Genomic DNA, 20,788 nt, shown 5'->3' with positions numbered 1-20,788 from the left:
GAAGTTGGGGGCTAGGTCATGAAAATCCAGCCCATAGTAAAACATCAACCCGCGGACGAATGGGTGAAGATGGAACCCAAGCCCGCGGACGAAATGTGTAAGAAACACGACCCTCTCGTGGGGCTCGGGAGTGGGGACGATCTGTCCCTTGGCCGGGAGTCGATGAGCGATCTCTTTGGCCAGATATCCGGCCTCCCGGAGCTCCTTGATATCCTTCTTCTTGACAGAAGAGGCCATCCACTTACCTCCAGCTCCGGATCCAGACATCTTCGAAGTACTTTCTTGAACGAGTGAAAGGCTAAAGCTTGGGCGCTGGAGCTCAAGGACGGAAGGGCTGGGGAAGAGAAAGGGCGTGGGTGAAAGAAGGGAATCCTTACCCCCTTTATAGAGGCCACGAATGTCAAGCGCCTTCCCACTCGCCTTAAACTCGCCTGTTCCCAATGGCTGTGCAAATGGTGCGGTTGGGTTACCCACGCCCGCATTGATGAGGATCCCGCAATAAGCGGACACGATCTCTGCTTCGTCAGGACGTGCCAAATAGCAACCGCGTCACGAAACGTGGGGTGACAGATGAAAAACGGTTCGAGATTATAACCGGACACACGTGGCGTCATGTTATAGAAAACTGTCAGCAGATTAGACTGGTGCAAATATTATATTCTCTCTACGGTTGTGTGTGGAATGCGTTACAGGTCCGGATACAATCATCGCGTCCGAAGACTATCTTTGAATTCAGAAGAAGGGGAACCCGCCTTGCAATGCCGAAGACAATCTGCGCGCCGGACTCCTCGTCATTGAAGCCAGGTTCAGGGGCTACTGAGGGAGTCCTGGACTAAGGGGTCCTCAGGCGTCCAGCCTATTATCCATCTGGCCGGACTGATGGGCTGTGAAGACATGAAGGCCGAAGACTACACTCGTGTCCGGATTGGACTCTACTTGGCGTGGAAGGCAAGCTAGGCGATCGATTATGAAGATTTCCTCCTATGTAACCGACCCCATGTAACCCTAGATCTCTCTGGTGCCTATATAAACCGGAGAGCATAGTCCGCATGAGGATGAATTCATTACCATATACTCATAGGCTAGACTTCTAGGGCTTAGCCATTACGATCTCGTGGTAGATCAACTCTTGTAACACTCATATTCATCAAGATCAATCAAGCAGGAAGTAGGGTATTACCTCCCCGGAGATGGCCTGAACCTGGGTAAACATCGTGTCCCCCCTGTCCTGTTACCATCGATCCTAGACACACAGTTCGGGACCCCCTACCCGAGATCCGCCGGTTTTGACACCGACACCTCTTTTGATCTGTATCCTAGTTTGTGCTAGCCATCTTATGGCAACTTGTTTTACCTATGTTTGTACTCAGATATTGTTGCTTCCGCTGACTCTTCTATGATCGAGCACTTGTATTCGAGCCCTCGAGGCCCCTGGCTTGTTTTATGATGCTTGTATGACTTCTTTTATTTTTAGAGTTGTGTTGTGATATCTTCCTGTGAGTCCCTGATCTTGATCGTACACGTTTGCATGTATGATTAGTGTACAATTGAATCGGGGGCGTCACAATGCAGCCCTGTCAATACACAGGGCGTCAGTGGCCTTCCGAAACTCCTGCTCACTGGTTTCCTCTTCATCCCCTCCATCGCTTTCATCATCACAGGTTTCCTTCTCTCGACCTCTGGCAGGTTATCCTAGGTTCCGGAAGGGTTTGCCGGGGCGATTTATTTCACCGCCTCGGCCCTTACCGCCAGCAACATTCTGACCTTTTTCCTTGTCGCGCTTCTCATATTCTGCTCTCTGTCTCTTAACAAGCTACTCAACCTGATAACACTCTTGAATGTCGTGGCCTTTGGTCTGATGAATCTTGCAGCACGACCCATCACTTTTCCCGGCCTTCTCGGCAGCCGCGGCCTCCTGGCAGTCAGCGCACACGGCAGCTACCTTGCTGGGAACCTCAGCCTTGGCCTTCTTGCCGGTACTAGGTGTACCCGATCCTTCAACGGTCATCATTGCCTTATCCTTCCGCTTCTTACTACGCTTCTTGCTCTTCTTCTAACTGGTTGATTCATCATCATCCTCTGAATCGATATTGGTGCAATCTTCCTCTCCGGGTAACTTCCTTCCCTCCTCCATTCGGGCACACTTATCCACCAATGTGTAGAGCTCCTTCACAGTCTTGGGCAACCGCACGTTCATCTTGGAACGGATCCGGCGGTTGCGCACATTGGAATGGAAGGCGGCTATCACACCTGCCGGATGGATATTTGGGATGTTCCTATGGAGCTTGCTAAATCTCTGTAAATACTTACGGAGGGTTTTCCTTCCTTTTGTTGGAGAAGATGCAAGTCGCTGGGTCGACCTGGCTCTTGATGGCCACCAGTGAAGGCACCAATGAATTAATGGAAAAGGTCAACCAATGATGAGATAGAGTTCTCCGGCAGGTGCATCAGCCTAGACCTCACATTGGACTTGATAGCCAAAGGGAAGTAGTTTGCAAACACCTTCTCATCTCTTCCCCCAGCAGCCTGAACAGCGATGGTGTAGATGCACAGAAACTCTGCCGGGTTCAGCCTCTCATCGTACTTCTCGGGTTTCTCTGGCTTGAACATGAGACCGGATGGCCAACGGACTTGCCGCAGCTCACGAGTAAAGGCAGGGCACCCTCCAATACCGAGCGCAGGCTCGTCGACGTCGGGGCCATCGCACCCGTTGGTCTGGCAGTGGTCATTGTGGCGTCGCTCAGGAATAACGCGCGCGTATCCCACCCGCCTATCCTCCGGGGCTTGCTGTCGGCCTGGAGATGCTCGAGGGTCAGAGGAGGCCATCGAGACGTCGTCAGGTTCTTGATTCTGCTGCGCTCGCGCTGGTTGTCGTGGCGGGGACTGCGCCGTGGGGGTGCCCCCTTCCTTACGGCCAGCAGCACGAGCCATGGTCTTTGATTGGGGAGGTCGTGGCGGGCCACCTCACTGCGAGCCCCCAGCCTCGGCGAAACCGAGCACACTTTGGATGGTGGCACGCCATTCGTCCATCTGCTCGGCCGCTGGCGGAAACCTCAGTAGCAGCTGAGCCCGCGCCATGGCCTCTGTGGCCGAACTTGGCATGGGTGATGATGAGGTAGATCACACCGTCGCTCGGCTCCTGATGGTGCCAGCGGCGGCAGCACCATGCCCCCGCTGTTGCGGGGCAGCCACCTGGATGGCAGGGTGGCGCGGCGAGGGCGCTAGAGGGCTAGCAGCTCCGCCAGGCGCAGCGACTTGGTCGACCCGTCCCGGAGGAGGCGCACGCGCTGCGGTCGCTTTCGTGGTGGGGCCGGCCGGAGGGTGGCGATTCGCTTCGGACCGAATGCCACTGCTGCAGCTGTGCCCGTCGGCGGGAGGAAGGGGCGGGGATGCAATAACCCCTTCACCCGTACCTTGTGGAGCGTGGTCGTCGGGGCGTTGCTGATGCTGTTCTCCTCCGATGTTTCCTGCTCCAGCGTCAGCCGCGGGGGAAATGGTGACGGTGCCGCCTGCGCCGACCACATCCCCAGTAGGGTCCATGTCCTCGCGTGCTTCTGCATCCCCCGCAGCATTAGAGGCCGCGGGCGGCGTAGCCTTCGAGGTGGATGGATGAGCCGAAGCACCGAATTTCTTCTTGGACGCTGTCGGGGATATACCTCGCAATATGACCCGGCCAGACATATGACCCGGCTGGGACCAGATGTTAAGCAAGATGGTAAGCCGACAGATGTTAAGTCAGGTCCTAAGCTGGCAGTTGTTAAGCCAGATGGTAAGCCCGCAGGTGTTAAGCCATATGGTAAGCCGGCAGATGTTAAGTCAGATGATAAGCCGGCAGATGTTAAGCTAGATAGTAAGCCGGCAGATGTTAAGCCAGATGGTAAGTCAGTTTGTAACAGAGTCGCCTGGGGTTAATAAGCCCAAGACGTTATGAAGCCCATGGAGAGAAGCCCGTGATGACAAGGCAGAATAGTTTAAGTCTTAATCCGAGGAGGACTCTACATGTAACCCGCCCCTTTAACTTATATAAGGAGGGGCGGGGCACCTCAAGAGAGACAGAGAAAAATAATGGTTAAGGCTAGACACAACTAGGAGCGCCGGCTTACGGCGACTCCCTCATGAGCACAATGAGACCTAGCCACAAATAGCATGTATGATTATTACTGCATGATGTTTCCCGGGGCCCGAAGCTGTCTAAACCCTTGTCTTGTGTTGTGTATCTCGATTCCGATCAACCCCTCTCTAGATACCACATAGATGCGTTGGCCTCACGACTAAGTCCTCACACTAGGACATCTGCCGTGACAAATCCACGACAGTTGGTGCCCTCCATGGGGCTGGCGCACGGTGGTGTCGAGTCCTTGGAGGGATCTTTCACAGGGATTGAGAGGTTCGCAGTTTCCGGATTAAGAAGAGCCGGTTGGAAAGGATCTATATCAACTTCGATCTAATGACTGCCGCAAGTCGCCAACACCATCGTCTCCCTCTATGGCCTATTTTCCCGCGGCGTGTCAAGTTTCCATCGGTAACTCGCCGCTTCGTTTTTTGATTTGCCGATTAACCATCAACAGCAAGGAAAAAGTCAAAGAAAGAGGGAGAGGCAGACGTGAATTGTCCAAGATGCCTACGATTTGGTTACCTCACTTCTAAATCGCCTGGGTCCGTGTACCCTCGCCTTAATCCGCCTTCTGCCCGAGCCACAAGTCGCCACCTCCACTGTTGTTGAGCTGCCCGTCGCCTCAGCCCAGCAAACATGTGGCCACGACCCAGAAAACAGAAGGGACCCAAAAACTGATGTGGTCAATGACTCGGATTTGTCAAATCGCCAAGTTAACTCGCTGCTACACCTCGCCCTCGCCCGGCCTCTGTCAGAGCTGTCTGCTCGCCGCACTACCACACATCTAAGCCGGCCTCAACCTAACTCCGCCGCGGGCGAGTCGCCCCCGCCTTGGAGGTGTTCCTTTGAGCCTCCCTTCCACCTCCGCTGTGGGAGAGCTACCCCCTACTACTTTGACTTGCCGTAATTCACCACGGCATGCCTTTGAGTTGCCACTGCCTGACCAACCACTGCTGCGAGTTGAGTCGCCGGCTCATACGTCTCCAACGTATCTATAATTTTTTATTGTTCCATGCTATTATATTATCTGCTTTGGATGTTTAATGGGCTTTATTATGCACTTTTATATTATTTTTGGGACTAACCTATTAACCGAAGGCCCAGTGCGAATTGCTGTTTTTTTGCCTATTTCAGTGTTTCGCAGAAAAGGAATATCAAACGGTATCCAAACGGAATGAAACCTTCGGGAGAGTTATTTTTGGAACAAACGCAATCTAGAAGACTTGGAGTGGACGTCAAGGAAGCAAGGAGGAAGCCACGAGGTAGGAGGGCGCGCCCAGGGGGGATAGGCGTGGCCGCCACCCTTGTGGGCCCCTCGTGACTCCACCGACCTGCTTCTTTCGCCTATATATACTCATATACCCTGAAAACATCCAAGAGCACCACGAAGCCCTATTTCCACCACCGCAACCTTCTGCACCCATGAGATCCCATCTTGGGGCCTTTTCCGGCACTCCGATGGAGGGGGAATCGATCACCGAGGGCTTCTACATCAACACCATAGCCTCTCCGATGATGTGTGAGTAGTTTACCACAGACCTTCAGGTCCATAGCTATTAGCTAGATGGCTTCTTCTCTCTCTTTGGATCTCAATACAAAGTTCTCCTCGATCTTCTTGGAGATCTATTCGATGTAATTCTTTTTGCGGTGTGTTTGTCGAGATCCGATAAATTGTGGGTTTATGATCAAGATTATCTATGAAAAATATTTGACTCTACTCTGAATTCTATATGCATGATTTAAATATCTTTGCATGTCACTTCGAATCATCAGTTTGGTTTGGCCTACTAGATTGATCTTTCTTGCAATGGGTGAAGTGCTTAGCTTTGGGTTCAATCTTGTAGTGTCCTTTCCCTGTGACAGCAGGGGCAGCAAGGCACGTATTGTATTGTTACCATCGAGGATAAAAAGATGGGGTTTATATCATATTGTTTGAGTTTATCCCTCTACATCATGTCATCTTGCCTAATGCGTTACTCTGTTCTTTTGAACTTAATACTCTAGATGCATGCTGGATAGATTGCCTTTAACATTACTCCTCCGAGTTTGGTCGGGTCGTTATTTGGAACGTGGCTCGATGGGATAGAGTCCGTTACAGCTAGACACATTCGTGTAGGAGTTTGTGCGTTGTTATGGGCAATTTGGAACTACAGAAATGATTTGGCTTTTAACAGAATAACTACTATTCATTTTTTGCAGGTTGTATTCCGTGCTACGACGTTGATCCGTATGTTGTCCCTTCTCACTCCGACGGAGGCCAGAGAGCGTTTGGTTACTGGATCTGTCCGGTGGGAGATGGTAGCGCGGGATATCCTCAACCGGTTTGGATGGCGGTCATGTAATAGGATAGGCAATTAGATTTCCTATCTTTATTATGCCAGCCGGTTGTGGCTTTATGGCCTTTTTCTGTTTTAGCGTCGAGGTCTATGTGAGCTCCACTTTATTTTGTTTTACGACTCTACGACATTGTTGAACCAATTTTATTTATCTAAGTGGTCGTATGCATCGTTCTGATGCAGAGGCCGGAGAGTCCCCCCTTTTCGAAAAAAATTGCTGGATAGCGGTCGATGTGTGGAGTAATAGTAGTAGATGCAGAATCGTTTCGGTCTACTTGTCACAGACGTGATGCCTATATACATGATCATGCCTAGATATTCTCATAACTATGCGCTTTTCTATCAATTGCTCAACAGTAAATTGTTCACCCACCGTAAATTATGCTATCTTAAGAGAAGCCACTAGTGAAACCTATGGCCCCCGGGTCTAGTTTCCATCATATTACTCTCCCGCCAACGTGCTATTATTGTCGCCTTTTATTTTGCAATATTTACTTTTCAATCTATACAACAAAAATACCAAAAATATTTATCTTATTATCTTTATCAGATCTCACTTTTGCATGTGGCCGTGAAGGGATTGACAACCCCTTTATCTTGTTGGTTGCAAGGTTCTTGATTGTTTGTGCAGGTACGAGGGACTTACGTGTAGTCTCCTACTGGATTGATACATTGGTTCTCAAAAACTAAGGGAAATACTTACGCTACTTTGCTGCATCACCCTTTCCTCTTCAAGGGAAAACCAACGCATGCTCAAGAGGTAGCACTGGCCCCGAGCTACCACTGCTCTCTGTTCCCACTGCGCTCAATCAAATCAAATTTACTGGAGATGGAAACTACGACATCAACGCCATTATCCTCAACTGAATCCAAGCATACTGCCAGCTACTGAAGACTTGCTTTATTGCCAGGGGCTCACCTCTGCCGCAGAGCCGGCTCTACTGTGTCCATGATGGTGTTTTGACCCGGCCGTCTCACATCTGTTGGCTACCCCAGAGCTGCTGCCGCACCACGAGCCGCCATGGCCTCGTTGCCATGCCTCACCGAGGACCCGCCTTGATGACCCGCTGCAACACATGGCCCGCCTACTCCTCTACTGATTCACCGCACCAAGTCAGCTTCGCTGCTGATGTGGCGCGCTACTGTTGCTCCGCTTGGCTCTGCCTCCGTGGCCGGCTCTACCCTCCTCCTCTGTCTCGCACTTGAAGCCGCTAGCCTTCATGGCCGGGGCCAAGTCGCCGCTGTTTGTAACCTCACCGAGCTGCTGAAGAGCGCCTTGTTTCTGCGCAGTTTCAACTCGGCCCCTGTGGCCGCTGAGCCGCCTCGGCCGCCCCTGAGAGACCCCGTCGGGTTGCCTCCGGTTGTGTCCGGACACGACCCGCCCTGCTCTGGGCCCATGCCGGTTGACGGCGTCGCCCCCGTGCCAGCTCCATTGGGTCACCGCGTTTCCAAAAGCTGCGCCCGCGCCCATGTCCGAGCTACCGCGGCGAGTGCCGCTGTTTCGAGCCGCCCGCCGGTTTCGCCTCCGCCAGGGCTTCAAGTCGCCTATCTCACGCTGAACGGCCCCGTGCTAAGTCGCCGGACTCTATCGCCTTGAGTCACCTACACTATGCCTCCATCTAACCTCCTCATGGCCGCCCAGTAACCCGCTCTGCTCCAACCGGTGCCATTTCCTTGAAACCGCCGAGGCCGAGACCCGCCGGTGCTCCCATTGAACAGCCGTTGCTCTATGCCTTTGTTGCGACCCTGCACCTCCGTGCCACGCCTCCGCTGGCCCCGGCAGACTCCTCCCGTTGTTTGCTTGTTATGGACGGTCACCCAAGTAAGAGAGGGGCCGGCATATTACGTGGGGTATACACTTGTGTTGGTCGGCGCTTTGACTGCTTTCTCCAAGTTCCAATACGTGTGTGTGCACAACTTTCAGTGTGCACTAGTGCTTCTATTGCACAGGATGTCTCTAGATCCAGCGGCCATGGCCACCTCCTGTGTGACAGAAGAGAGGAAGCAGCATGAGCGCAACGTGTGGACAATGACAACGAGCGACCGGATAGCACGCTGCGTAGAGGCGTACAGCCGCGTGAGATGTCTGGGTTAAGGACAACAGCAATGACAGACAGAACAACAGCACAGTCATATAATCACCGTATATACACCATATACGTCCAACATCGCCATATGTACACCAAGTAACATTCAAAGGCAATCAATCAATACAGGAGCTCTCACGTGGAAACGAAGGGCTCCAGTCTGAATTTTTGGCTTTCTGGTCTCACGGCCATGACAACAAAAGCTCAGATTAATCCGCTCGACAGGAGTCATCAGTGATATCATACTTCGGATATGAAGTGATCTACCAGATTCAAAAAAAGGGTCAACATGAGTCAGAGGATCCCTTCGGAGTCGCCCCGTGTCACGCTTTAATCCGCCACCTCTATCATCGGTGCTGCAACTCTCCGGCTGATGATTTTCGATAAACCATATCAGGTGAAATCCATCCTGTCAATTTTTTTATACATTTTACTTTCTTCGAGAACAATTACTCTCGTTTGTGCAAATTCTTATGCAGAATTCATAATTGCAAAGGAGACCATCAAACTTTGGCCCTTGCATACATCGGATGGATCAATGGACAGGGTCATTTATAACCCATCGGGATTCAACCTATTTCAGCAATCCACTGTTCAACTATATGCCGGTTCATATCACGGTCAAGTATGGAGAGCCTCAAGCCAACTCCTGGAGTAGTCTTGCTCGGGGGCTACAATGACATGACTCGGCGGAATTGGCCAGTCTCAGTGAATTCAAGAAGCCCGGGTCAGTGGAGGGAATATAACCCGATCCCGGAGGCTACTGCCATATTGATGAAAAATTAAAGGCCATCAGAGCATTTTCGGCTAAAAATGAAGGATTCCGGTTTAAAATCCGGCTGAAGAGAAAATCTCTCCCACAATGTTGTGAGCTCTCAATATCCGGCTCAACACCCGGTTCAAGACGAATTCATCTCTCGCAAGTTCGAGTTAAGGTTGCCAAAGAGAACTTGCTGCCAAGATGCGCAGTTCAAACATGGGTATCTTGCCTTGTTGGCTTATCATATCATTGGTCACTTGGGGGCTTCCTACTCATTGAGCATAGCTGTAAATATCCCTCTTGATCCGGCGCAATGCCACACTTTCAGATGGTCACTTGGGGGCTTCCTGTTCAAACATAGGTGTATTCACCAAAGAGAACATAGCGTTACTACCCTCTTGATCCGGCGCAACGCCGTTCTTACAAATCACTTGGGGGCTTCCTGTTCAAACATAGGTGTATTTACCAAAGAGAACATAGCGTTACTGCCCTGGTAATTTGGCTATCAAGCCAATATGATAATTTCATAAGAACACAGCTCTGGTCACCTTGGTAATTCGGCTATCAAGCCAATATGGTAATTTCATAAGAGCATAACTCTGATTACCTTGGTAATTCGACTATCAAGCCAATATGATAATTTCATGAGAGCACATCTCTGATTACCTTGGTGATTCGGCTATCAAGCCAATATGATAATTTAATGAGAGCACAGCTCTGATTACTTTGGGATTTTGGCTATCAAGCCAGTATTATAACTTCATATGAGCATAGTTCTGACCTACTTAGAGGCTTAATGCCTGGTTAAAAGGACCAAAGAGAGTCTGCTGCATAGCACAGTTCAAACATAGGTATACGATGAACTGGCGGTATGACCAAGAATATCACAAGTATGATATTTATTTTGATATATGTACATATGGGTTTGATAAAACTGGCCCTGGCTTTGGACGCTAAGTTGCCAGGGTATATGTTGTCTAAACACTGTGCAGGATTTGCAGAACTATGACTTATATACATGATTAAGTTCAAGCTCATCATCAAAATTGATGTTTCAAAAGGGTTATCCATTCTGGATTTTCTCAAAGGTTATAAGCCGCTGGGTTATAAAAATTCCTGCTTACAATGAATGCGCATTAAGTCGCCGTCGGCCAAGAGCTGCCGAGTATTTCAACTCCAGATTTACTTGTCAACGGATAAGGTATTCACATTTTTAATAGCCAAACTTGGATGGACTGTCATGACGATATTGAATGATTGATGTTTTCATACCGGATTATATTATTCAAAATTCGGATGGCCAACATGGCTGGATTTTTATTATGGTTATCAATAAACAGTATTATGATTGAAGTTTTCAAAGTCGCTTCAGTGCAATGGCTATTATCAATGGATATAATTTATTCGGCAATTGAAGGAATAGTCCAGAGTTGATGCAGGCTTATGACCCGGCACTTGGGGGCTACATTATTGAAATCATGATTACATTAAATACGCAAGTCCCATGTCAGTGCCAGCATGCACCATGGTACTTGGGTGCTAATGCAAAGTCATTTTTTACTTGCCTTATTGAAGACCTGACTCATCACATCGTAATGAGTTGGCCCTTCACTACTAGGGAAAACCCTAGTAGTACCGCGGGTTTTGAGGCTATCAACAGTGCGGGCAGCCGCGCTACTACTACGGCGCTACAGCTAACTGTTAGTAGTAGCGCGGTATGTACCCGCGCTACTAATATTGACTATAATAGCAGCGCTTTTCCAGAACGCGCTACTATTACTTAGCTGTAGCGCTTTCCTAGCCCCGCGCTACTGCTATATGTTTCATCATTTTCCCCCGCTTCCTACCCCATTTTAGTTTCAATAAACTGCAATTTCCAGATACTAGGTACTACTAGATATCTGCAATTTGCAGATATCAATTTCATAAAGCATTATAGGTATTGGGTAGTACTAGATAACAATTTCATATATAGTCAACATGCATCCTCAAACAGTAATAGGTGATATCGACGACGATCATCATATGTAGTTCTAGATGATATCGATGACGATCATCATATGTAGTTCTAGATGATATCGACGATGATCATCATATGTAGTTCTAGATGATATAGCCACACACACATATGTAGTTCTAGATGATATCGACGACGATCATCATCCTGAAGCTCGGGCTGTGGGTGTTCCCGATAGTAATTAGGATGGCCTGTCCAACACAAAGATTCTTGCCAACGAGGAATATCTTCCACCCAACCGAGTTTAAGTGTGTGCGACCGTCTATGTCCATGCGATAAGTACAGGTGGTGACGGAGTCCCTTGCGGTAAGGCGTAGTCCTACTGAGGCTTCTTCATCAGGCTCAATACCACAACTCACAGATAGGTTCTTTGGCAATTTCTGAATAAGAAAAACATATCAATTAATAAATAGCCTCGCACATACTCTTGCAAATATATTTCTATTAAGTATAGATTTCTACACTATCAAAAGACGCAGTACTACGCATTTGTACTAATTAAGCATGAATTCTACTAATAAGTATATATGGATTATCTACACTATTAATAGTTCCTTGGATTCTACACTAATAAGCATGTGATCAGACTCTACACTAAAGCATATCATTGACTAGATTCCACACAGCATATCATTCGACTCTACACTAAGGATATCATCGTATAATTTGCCTTTGTAAGTATAACAATAAAGCATATATATATATATATATATTTATATATCATCAAATTACTATAGTCAGTATAACATACCATTTCATGCCGATCGACCATGGTACTTGTCAGGTGGGTCACGAATGGCACCCCGACAAAGTCATCACGTGGCGGAATTATGTCCCATAGGTTGCACACCTCCTCCTCGCTCAGCCTCATTCTTTGAGCTACGATGGCTTCATGAAGTGGGTTCTCATCATCTTCATTGAGTGGGTCCTCATTATCTTCATCATCTTCGTCATCTTCATCATCTTCGTCATCTTCATCATCTTCGACATCTTCATCATGTTCCACCAGGTTGATATAAATGACAGCCAGCTTGGGTCTTTCTGCTCTGAAGGAGAAGCTGATCAACTCACCACCGGTAAGACGCATGAGGGCGAGGAAACGGGCCCGTCCATCTCCTCCAATCTATGACATATTGCGTCCTTTCTCGACCTCCATAGTGTACGTGCCACGCCCAATATGAGACCCTATCTGAGAGGAACTCGAAGGTCCCACCAAGGATAGACCCGCATATTGAAACGCTTTTGCAAGGTGGATATCATTACATCAACATTACATAATAGATGGGGATACATACAAAAGGCATACAAATGCCGCAAGGATACATCAGTACAACATACATAAGATCATCATCCGACTATGGATGAAACACAAACAGAGGCTCAAACGACATCCACCCTGCTAGCCCAGGCCGCCGACCTGGAACCTATCCCCTGATCGAAGAAGAAGCAGAAGAAGAACTCCAAAACAAGAAACATCGCTCTCGCGTCATGATCAACGCAAAACCTATACCTGCAACTGTTGTTGTAGTAATCTGTGAGCCACGAGGACTCAGCAATCCCATTACCATGGGTATCAAGACTAGCAAAGCTTAATAGGTATGGAAAGGATAAGTGGTGGGGTTGCAGCAGCGACTAAGCAATGTATGGTGGCTAACTTACACAATAAGAAGAGAAGCAATGGAACGGTCGTGAAACTAGCAATGATCAAGAAGTGATCCTGAACTCCTACTTACGTCAAACATAACCCAGAAACCGTGTTCACTTCTCGGACTCCGCCGAGAAGAGACCATCACGGCTACACACGCGGTTGATGCGTTCTATTTAAGGTTAAGTGTCAAGTTCTCTACAACTGGATATTAACAAATTCATATCTGCCACATAACCGCGGGCACGGCTCTCGAAAGTTTACACCCTGCAGGGGTGTCCCAACTTAGCCCATTATAAGCTCTCACGGTCAACGAAGGATAGTCCTTCTCCCGGGAAGACCCGATCAGTCTCGGAATCCCGGTTACAAGACATTTCGACAATGGTAAAACAAGACCAGCAAAGCCGCTCGGTGCGCCGACATCCCGATAGGAGCTGCACATATCTTGCTCTCAGGGCAACACCGGATAGGTCAAGCTACGAGTAAAACCAGCCCTCAAGTTGCCCCGAGGTGGCCCCGCAGGCTGCCCGGTTCGGACCAACACTTAGAGAAGCACTGGCCCGGGGGGGGGGGTTAAAATAAAGATGACCCTCGGGATGCGCGACTCCCAAGGGAAGAAGGCTAGGTGAGGCAAATGTAAAACCAAGGTTGGGCCTTGCTGGAAGAGTTTTATTCAAAGCGAACTGTCAAGGGGGTCCCATAAATCACCCAACCGCGTAAGGGACGCAAAATCAAGGAACATAACACCGGTATCACGGAAACTAGGTCGACAAGAGTGGAACAAAACGCCAGGCATAAGGCCAAGCCTTCCACCCTTTACCAAGTATATACAATGAGTAATTAAATAAGAGATATTGTGATATCCCAACATAAACATAATCCAACATGGAGAAATCTTCATCTTCACCTACAACTAGCAACGCTATAAGAGGGGCAGAGCAAAGTGGTAATATAGCCAAACAACGGTTTGCTAGGAAGGGTGACAAAGGTTAGAGGTTCATGGCAATTTGGGAGGCTTGAAGAGCAAGTGATAGGTAGCGCAACATAGCGATAGAGAGAAGCAACTAGCATAGCAATGATAGTAATGAGATCCAAGGTGACGGTCATCTTGCCTGGAATCCCGCTAGGAAGAAGAACGATTCCATGAAGAAGATGAAGCCACGAAGACGAACCAAGCGTAGACGAACGAATCTTCACGATCGCAACGAAACGGGAACTATCGAGAAGAAGCACACAACATGGTAAACACACCACACATGAACAAGGCATGATGCTCAAACAAGTATGATGCATGACAAGGCTACATGAAGCTACTCATGACAAGAGATAATGCATACAAGAACAACCCATCAAAGCAAGTTTAAATGAGGCCGGAACTAACATATAACAATTCCGGTAAGTCCTCATATGCAAATTTCGAAATTGGTCCAGATCTGAATAAACTTTATGTTCAAGTTGTTAAACAGCAAGTTAAGATGCACCAAGATGATCTACATGAAATTCTAGTCAAGTTACATATAAAGTTCATTAGATTCGGAGCTACGGCCTAGAAGATATAAGCAAAACAAGTTAAACATGGCATTGATGCAAAATGCATTCAAACATCAAATAAACACAATCAAGGCATGGATGCAACATGATAATATGAAGCTACATCCAAAACTAAGCAAGTTTCATATAGAGCACACTCAAAACGGAGCAACGGTGCAACACATACACTCCAAACAAGATGTAGCAACAATCTGCCCAAAACGGCAACTAGGCATCTTGCAAGCATCAAAACAACATACTACAGTACCCTAACATGAAAGAAAAAGGCATGGACGTGCTGCATAGGTAAAGCATTACAAAACATAGACACTTATCTATCTCCAGAAATCACTAGAACATGCTCAAAAGGACATGGCAAGATTGCAAATAATAACAGTTTCACAGACTTGGCAGAAATTACCGGACATGGCAGAAATAACAACAGGTTGCTAAGTTTAGAGCTATCAAACAACAAGTTACAAGAACACATCATAGCAAACAAAGGCATGCCATGAAGCCACTAATTGCATAGAACAAAAGTCCCTTACTGATAACGAGCCAAAAAGGCACAGAAGATATGATGGCACCCAGGTAAACATAGAAGGTTTCATAAATAGATTTAGACTTGGAAGAAAAAGAGAGCATGGCAGAAATAAGGCTAAGTAGACATGTTGGTGAGCTTGAACCACTCACCACAGAGAAATACATGGCATGGCAAGGTAACCAGCAGTAAGAAGGCATAAATATGAAGCTGAGAATTGCAATAGCATAGTCATAGGGTACATGTATCACTAGCAAAACACATGGCAAAACTGATTAACATGTAAACTCTCTGCCAGGAACATTTTATAGCAAACGTAGAGCAAGATTAAGACATGCTAGAGCACTCCATAATTCCAAACCTGGGCATGGATGGATAGATAATAACATGTGTAACCAAACATCCTTAGTGAACATCTCCAGATTATGCATAGAACACACGGAGATAGCAGGTTTACATGGCAACAAAATATAACAGACTCAGACTTAGCAGAAATCACTAAGTCATAGAAATCAGCCACATCACGGAGGCTACTTTGCATGCTTGTTCTAGTCACCACATAGATCACAAAAATACAAGATAAGCACCCCTGTAAAGATGGCATGATGTAGTTAAAAAACGTGTAGAGCTCACGCTCATAGGATGCACACACAAAATGCACTGAAAAAGACAAATCACCAAGTTCTGATAACAGACAGCAGCTAACATCATATAGCACTCTTGCAACGATGATTAGGGCATGAAGATAAACTCAAACAAGCATGGCTCAATGGAGCAAAATGAAGAGCATCTCATGAAGAATATTTGGATATATTAAATACATGAATCGGAGCACCGAGTACGAAGTTATGCCAGATCAAAGTATGCAACATAATATGAGTTTCTGGGGACTTAGCAGAAAGATACCCTCGTGAAAAATCAACCCGGGATGGAGGCGTGCGGGACGAGGAGAACCGGGGCGGGGAGAGCCCGTTTGGTCGGAGGGAGTGGTGGATCTCGTCCACCCTCCGTGTCGTGGAATTGTCACGGCAGATGTCCTTGGGCTAGGACTTAGTCGTGGAGCCATCGCAACTAGGAAGCTTGTAGGGGTTATGCGGGACAAGGAACACGAGGGTTTATACTGGTTCAGCCCCTTACGGTGAAGGTAAAAGCCTACGTCCAGTTCGAGGTGTTATTGATTAGGGTTACGATCGCCAGGGAGCTAAACAGCTATGCCCGACTCTCGGAGAGATCGTTGTCGTCCCTAAACCGCTCCGGGTCGTCCCTTTATATAAGGAGGCTGACGCCCAGCAGCCCTTAAGAGTCCCGGCCGGCTCATAAGAGTGTCCGGCTCGGACTCTAAACAATACTTGCCTTACACTACAAGTCTACTATAACAATGATTGTAACTACGGGCTTTAAGCCATATCCGGGTCTTAGCCCATCTCTGGCCCATTATCCTGAAACTTAGCTCCGGGCTTCTGGTAATGATCCTTGGAGTAACCCGGCCCTCCTGGCGGGTGACCCCCAGGTCTATATCCTCAACATTAGGCCCCAGATTGACTTGAGCCGGCTCGTGTCAATCTTCAGCTCTGCAGACAGAAAAATTCTCCGGCTTACCATTCATGCGAAGGTCATAACCCGGAGTGACGTCATCCTCTGGACTCCGGATAATCCGCCGTGACGTCATCCTCCATTAAGTCCGTTTTTTACTCCGCCAGATCCGCAACGGATCTTTGCTTTTACTGTCTTTGCGAAAATCGAGGCGCCGTGAGGGGGAGATAACCACGCCATAGCCTCCTTGAATCCCGCGCCCACATATGACTCGGCCTTATAAATAGGCCGGCCCGGCACTCTCTTCTCACACTCTCCTTCTTCTTCCTCGCGCTGCCGTTCCTCTGCCCGAGCTTCTGCCGCCGCCGCCGCCGTCGCGCCCCTGATCTTCACCGACCCGGCCGCTGCATCACCCTGACCTGGACCAGATAGCGGCGGCGACCTTCGCTCTTCCTCAACTCCGGTGAGTCTTCCCTGCCTTGCTAGAACAAATCTGTGGTAGGGTTCATCTTGTGTTCTTCGCGTTCTTCACCATTGCCGCAAGTTTCGGTAACCCCTGTAGCCACTGCCCCCGTTGATCTTAACTCTTCATAGACCCTTTGCGGTAACTGTTCGAGATCCATTCTATCTGCAAAAAATCGTCTTTTCACTGCTTAAAAACCATGTTCCACCTTAAGAACTTCTCCTGTTTCTGTTTCTTTAGGTCTAGAAAATTTTCATCATGCCCGATCATTGTGATCCGAAAAAGTTACTGTAATGTATGAAATCTGTTTTACCACACTTAGTAAAAACTGCAACCCTTGAATCTTGGCGGCTTATATTTCCGACTTAAAGAAAACACGCGCCGTAGAACTTTTCCGGTTTAAAGAGAACCATGCTCTGTAGTATCTTCCGACTTAACCGCAGTAAGCCGCAGATGACCAATTCATCCTGAATGCTCTGACGGCTTAAATAACCCACCATGTCAATACATACCATTAGTCCCCTTCATAAGCCGTCATTGTAACTTGAATGATAAACTCCGGCTTATAATTAACCCGGACACTTTCCTCTTTATCATAGATCACCAACCGTCACCATGCCTCCCAAAGCTCCCATCACTTGCAACTGGATGAGATCCAACATCACTGATGAGACCCTGGCCAACTTTGTTAAGTCCGGATATCTGCCCAGGAAGGAAGTGATGCCCTACCGTGCCCCTGACCCGTCCGAAGAGAGACCTCAGCCGAGGGACGGGGAGGTAGTGATCTTTGCAGACCATATGAGCCGGGGCTTTGCACTGCCCGGCTCAAAATTCTTCCGGGACGTGCTCAACTTCTTTGACCTTCGGCCTCAGGATATAGGACCCAATTCCGTATCCAACATCTGCAACTTTCAAGTTTTTTGTGAAGTATATCTTGGAGAAGAGCCGAGTCTGCTACTCTTCAGAGAGCTGTTTTATCTGAACCGCCAAACCGAGTGCGCAAACGGCCCAAGTCTGGAGTTAGGCGGCATCTCCATCCAACGGCGCAGGGACTGCCTATTTCCTTACGCAGAACCGCCAAGTCACCCCAAGGACTGGAACATGACTTGGTTCTACTGCCAAGACACGTCCCCGGCTGATGAAAGCCCGCTGCCCGGCTTTCGCCCAACGCGCCTGGAGCCGACTCATCCGCTATCCGACAAGCTGTCTGCCGCGGAACGCCAGCCTCTGCTTCCAACGATCAATAAGATCAAGACCCTGCTAGGCAACGGTCTGAACGGAATAGACCTGGTCCGGGTCTGGATCTCTTGGCGGGTGATCCCGTTGAGCCGCCGCCCCGGCTTAATGTGTGAGTACACCGGGCGAAAGGATGACCCGCAGAGGCACAGTCGCAATGATCTTCCAGAAGACGTTGCTGAAGAAGAGACCAAGGCTCTGCTAAACGAGAGCCTGGCAGACTGTGGAAGAACCGGGCTAGCCCCGTTCTGTAAGACCAATCCAGCCCCAGCGGTAAGCCGCTGACTTTAACCTTTCCATTTTGTTTTACCTGTCCTTTTACTAAGAGCTCATTACTGTATTTCGCAGGCTGATGATAAATTCTGGCGGGTCAAGTATGACCACGAGGCGGCCAAGAAGGCCAGGAAGGCAAAGAAAGCCGCCAAGAGAGCCGCCCTCGCAAAAAGGGAAACAGACCCACTGCTTCGGAGCTGCTGCAATTAAGCGATAGCTCCGAGTCAGAGGTAACCCTTAAATCTTTTAAATTCTTGCAGTATATGTTGTCTGATGCTGTCCGCCTTATCAACACTTGCTTATTGACAGGATGACACCGGCGCCAGTAACCCGGTGGTCGAAGAGGTAACATCACTTTCCTCCGGCTCGGAGCCTTTACCACAGCTGAAAGTCCGAAGGGTAACCCGGAAAGTAAGCTTTTCCCATCCATTAGCTCACCGAGACCCTCAATTTCTTTTGAAGCAGCAGGTTCACGAGAGCCGGAGTCACACCCGGGCCCGCAAGGACACCGACCTCTCCACCGGGTTACCCGACGCAACGAGGAAACGCCGCACTGAGGTTTTTTCTCACCTGTACCCTTTTCATCCGTTGGCGGGTGTCATCCGTCAGCCACTCAACTCTTCTGACTCCAATTACCAGGAGACCTCCCCCTCCTCGGGTGACTCCATGCAGTCAAGTCTGCCGGCCTTCAAGACTGCCCCTGGGTAATAACAATCTCCTTACATTATCTGTCTGTACTTACCCTTTGTATGCCTAACACTTCTGCCTTTTCAGTGCCCAGGCAAAGCTCACCAAAAGAGCAAAGAAGACAAGGTCAGCCGGAGTGCCAGACTTGCCTGAGCCGGAGACGACGGCTCAAGAACCGCCAGCCGCCTCCACCCCCGAAGCCACCGTTCCCATGGACACGACGCCTGAAGCTCCTGCCCCGAGCACCAAGAGAACAACCGAAGCATCAGCTAACCCGGAGGCGTCCGGGTCAGCCCCACCGGCTAACGACCCGGACGTGGTAATTACCCGGACGGAATATGTTGAGCCGGGGTGGCCGACCGCACTGGCCAAATGCTCCGCGAAGGGGGAGTTGCTGCAACCCCATCGGGTGAATCTGGATCTCTCCAGCTACACCGATTTAAGCATTGGAGAGCTTGTCTCAGGCTATATCAGCCAGGTTCACAAGAGCCGAGACGCCGAGATCGCCATGGTCAACCAGATCCAACAGAAATCTGAGGTAACCTTCTGCTGTTTTCTTATTTCTGCATAGTGATCCTTGTCATTCTAGCCCCCAAGTCTAGGACTTATACTTGAATATGTTGTAGACTTTCGATTCCGGCTTACTGAACTGAGCCAGCCATACATAGATAGTTACGTTCAATATGCATTAGCCCCCAAGTGCCAAGTGCCTTTGCTTGGAAAGCGCTTGGGACTTTATAGAATGACTGTTAATAACCCGGAAATATATGCAGGCTGTTGGCAAGAAATTAGAGTCGGACCTGGCGGATCTCAAGAGCCGGCTGAAGGCACAAGAAATGGAGACCCGGAAGGCAAATGCCAAGTTTGTCTCCAGCATCGCCGCTCAGGAGAAATTGAAAACTGAATTCGACGCTGAGCGGAAGGCCTGGGCTGAGGAGAAAGCCGCACTGGTGACCCGGGCAGAACAGGCGGAGAAGGCCCTCACTGAGAAGACTGCTGAGCTCTCCGGTCTAAAGCGCCAAGTGTCCCAAATGGTAGCTGCCATCTTCGGTAAGTCGCCTCACCGGCTTTCATTCACGTTGGAATGTTTACATCTCTTAACTCATCCTTATCACCGGGTCATCTGATGTTGTTAAACAGGTTCCAGAAGCGCCAACTTGAACCAGAGCGTGGTCACCAAGTTAAAGGCCGTGTACACCCTGGTGGAACAGCTCTACACCGGGTCACAACGGGCCTTAGCTGTGGTGGCCCCGTCGAATGAAGTGCCGACTCATCTGGCCGAAGTCCTGCGCTGGCTCGTAGTTCTGCCGCAGCGGATCCAGGAGCTACGACGAGCATCCGCGAGATCCGGAGCCATTGCCGCACTGAGCCGGGCCAAAGCCTTCTTGCCAGAGCTAGACCTGGCAGACATCGCCCTGGGTTACCCCAGCCTGAAAGAAGACGGCTCAGCGTTCGACCAGAAGGACTTCGCGGCTTGTGTGAAGGCTGTGCGCCCGGTGGCCACCATCATCGGCAACGACACCGATTTAACGAAGTATCAGCCGGGATACAACGCGGAGAATCAGA

This window comes from Triticum aestivum, chromosome 2D (genome assembly GCF_018294505.1).
Source record: "Triticum aestivum cultivar Chinese Spring chromosome 2D, IWGSC CS RefSeq v2.1, whole genome shotgun sequence".
Lineage (NCBI taxonomy): Eukaryota > Viridiplantae > Streptophyta > Magnoliopsida > Poales > Poaceae > Triticum > Triticum aestivum.
The sequence above is the reverse complement of the archived record's forward strand: the minus strand, read 5'-3'. Positions refer to the sequence as shown.